This window comes from Rhea americana, unplaced genomic scaffold (assembly GCF_003343005.1).
Source record: "Rhea americana isolate MKP2758 unplaced genomic scaffold, rheAme1 scaffold_53, whole genome shotgun sequence".
NCBI lineage: Eukaryota > Metazoa > Chordata > Aves > Rheiformes > Rheidae > Rhea > Rhea americana.
In genome coordinates, this window is record NW_028186679.1 from 3,093,246 (window position 1) to 3,096,763 (window position 3,518).

Here is a 3,518-nt window from a genome sequence, read left to right on the forward strand (position 1 = left end):
GAAACGAGCATCCGCGGCTCCCCGGGCCGCCGGGCCAGGCAGCACCTGCCGAGGCTGTGAATAGAGCGGGTGCAACCAGCCAGCTCGTACCTGGGCCCTTTTCTTAGCCCCCAGACGTGCATGTGCGCATCGCGCCGCTCGTTCCGCTTGGGAAAAAGCTCGCGCGAGCCCAGCGCCTGTCTGCGGCAAAGCTGCCGTCCATGGGAATCTCGCCACTTGTGCAGCCCGCAGCCGGGAGGGGGCTGTGCTTCCTTTACAAAAAGAGACACAATTAAGCAAAATGCTCAATGAACATTATAAATGATGTGCAATCGCCTCGCAGATTGCTTAGCAAATCAAATTATATGGTTGCTCACGGATGATTTCCATGTGCTTTAAAACGCAAACAGGTACTTTCTGATTTTTTTTTTGATTTTTTTTTTAACCAGAAAAAGTGCTTTACACATTGCGGAGAAATGCCACACGCTGAAAGGCGGCTGTGTGAATATTCACGTTCTCCTTTGTTCGCTCCTGAATTTCACAATAGCCCGGGGAGGGCACGTCCACTGCACTCTTGTAAATTTACCAATCCTTGACTAAAACCGCCAGGCACCTGCTTGGCAGAGCACAAAGCTGCCTACGTTTCCACTAACAATTTACTGTTTCATCAGCTTCTAAATTGGCCTGACAATAGAAGGGTTCAAAGCTAATATCATTTAAATCAACGGGGATAGCCGAGTTCAAGGCTCACGCGCAGAAGCGCAGGCTGCGGCGGCAGGCACAGCCCTGCGGCTGCGGTCTGGTTTCTTTGGCGGCGGCGTTCAGGTGTGAGCAGGGCTGGCTGCGGCGGGCGGTGCCCCCGGGCCGGGCGGGCCGGCACCGCGAGCAGACCGGCAGCGTGGGCACGCTCCTGCCCGGGCCTGGCACGGTGCCCTGGCGGGCTGGGGCAGGGAGCGGTGCTCGCCGTGCCGCCGTCCCCGTGTCGCTTTCACGGCGGGGAGGCCGGAGGACACGGCGGCTTCGGTGCGTGGAAGCGCCCTCCCGCCGTCGTGCGGGACGTTTCGGCGAGGCGGCCGCGACTGCCCCYGCCCCGGAGTGCTGCTGCGGCGTGAGGCCGCGCAATCCCAGCGCTTGCCCAGTCCCAAGCAAGCGGGCCCAGCGCCGCGCCGGCGGCTTGCGGCGGGGAAAGAGCAGCCGGGGCAGCCCGGGCCGCGCTCCCCACCCCTGGCCTCGGCCCCGGGGGCTCCCCGGGGCCGCGAAGGACGAAGTGCATAACGAGCCCTGCCGAGTATTTCACATCCTTCGTCGTCTCTTTCCGCCTCCTGTCGAGGATTTGCAAATCAGAGGAAAGCTGATTTACAGTATTTCAAAAGCACATTTTGATAAGGAGTCTCTTATTTTCCARTTCGCAGAACCACTAAAGAGGAGGGGGGATGATTCCTATATACTGGATCCTCATAACTCTTTATTCTGTCCCAGAGGGTCTCTCATTTAGAAAGCTATAAAACACTGTCATCCTGACTGCAGAAGGCTTTGTAGAAAATAAAACAAGTGGCAATTGATACAAATGTTAAATAACATTTAAAAAATGATAATAAAGCTCCCTAGTATCAGCTGGAAGGAGGCTCTTTAATATTTGGTTACTGACAATTTCTCAGGAGTAAGAGCCCTGTCCCAATGGGATGATAGGGCATTTTTCYATTCCTGAAGACAAGCATCTTACACTCTTACACTCTATATTCCAAAAATATATTGAGGTATAAAATATATAGAAATAAAAGGCTTTTCTTCTGATCACTTCTCTTCATGGATCAGAGACTCCTCCTGTTTTCTTAATTATTCTTCCCTTTATTTATTCCCTCTTGGTTTATTCCCATTTGTTCATGTTTAGGTGTTGTCCCATGAAAGATCTCTATCTCCATGGGATTTYCCCTTAGGTTTAAATACAGTAGCCATACTCCTTCTCAGCTCTCAATTTGCTAGGCTAAACAAAGTAAACTCAGGATTAGACACCCTGTTCCTTCACTCCCCAAATCACCCCCCAGCCTTTTCTCAGTATGTGTTAATCTTTTGGGACAACTAGAACTGTAATTGAACACAGTCATCCAGGAGAGCACTCACAGCCTCTTTCAGAATGCTATCCACACTTGCGTATTTGCCAAAACCCTTCATTTGGTACTGTGAAGGTTATATTTACCCTTTTCATGGCCGTGTTCCTTCAGTGGCTCGTAGCCGCTTTGTCCTTAACTAGTACCCTAAGGTGTTTTTCCTCCTCTGTCCGGCAAGGACTACTGATAACACAGTCATAGCACACATCCATTCAATATGTCCCAAATGCATGTCTTCTTATTACTGCACTTCACCCTTCTCTGTCATTCTGGTATTCACAGCCATTGCATTGCTCCTGATGAATTTTCAAGCCTCTCCAGTGTTGTGACGGCCTTCCTACTCTGTGACTTCGTCAGATGTTGACAGCAGATTTCTTCTTTAGTTTTGAAATTGTCCACGAAAATTTCCCAYTGAATCCATAAGAACAAAGAGATGGCTATACTAGGCTCATGTATTTGAGGGATGGCACAGGTCCATCTAGTTCCCTCACCTGTTTGTGGCAGTGGACAAGAGCTCAGGGACTTCCTGTGCCAGAGGCTGTTCCTAGAGATTTTTCTCTTCTATGAATTCATATAATAGCTTTTTAGAATTCAAGCAGAATGTTGTTTTACTAAAATTAGCAGATACTATTCAGTAAGACCCCAGTATTAYGTGAATAATTGCTGTCTTGGAAATAGGTGCAAGACTTACAGATGCAGACGTAAAACAGGTGGAAAAGCAACTCAGATGTCTAAGTTGCTCAAAATTCTCCCTTCAACTATTGTTTAACCCCCAAAGGGTTTCTGCTGAGGAGAGSTGCTACATAAATCATGTTTTGCTGAACAGTGCTGGCTGTAATATGATGGGAAAAATAGCCTGATGATTTTTAGTACGAACAGTTTGCCTGTGGCGTCCAGCTCGAGGAAAGGATCTCCAGTGAAGACCCCCAGATCTTCAGTTCTAAGTGCATTTAGGTTCTTCTCCAGCCCAGAGCCGGATGTCTTACTACTTTTATTGGCTCCTTGCTGAGCTTGCTGGCTCAGTACTGCATTGTTTGTTGATCACCTGCCTCTCACCATACCAAGAGCCTTGGGGTTGGTGCCCAGTGCCTACAATTTAGGCATTGCAAAACCACATCTCTGCATCCATTTAGCCCTGAGCCTTTTATCTTTGTGGCCAATTATTAACCAAGTCAGGGACATGAAAAACATCTATATAAGGAGATGCTGCAGGTTCTTTGGAACTTGTCCACACATGAGTTGTACTGTTTTGCCTGTCCTGGTACCTCTTCTCCAAGGTTCACCTTTCTAGTAGGCATGGGAGAATATTGGTCATTCTCCTCTAAAAAAACTTTTCTTATACTGAAGATGGTTATCATATCTCCACTCAATCACCCCTTTTTGAGACTAAACAAATCTATTCCCTTCAATGTGTACTCTTAAAAATCTCCT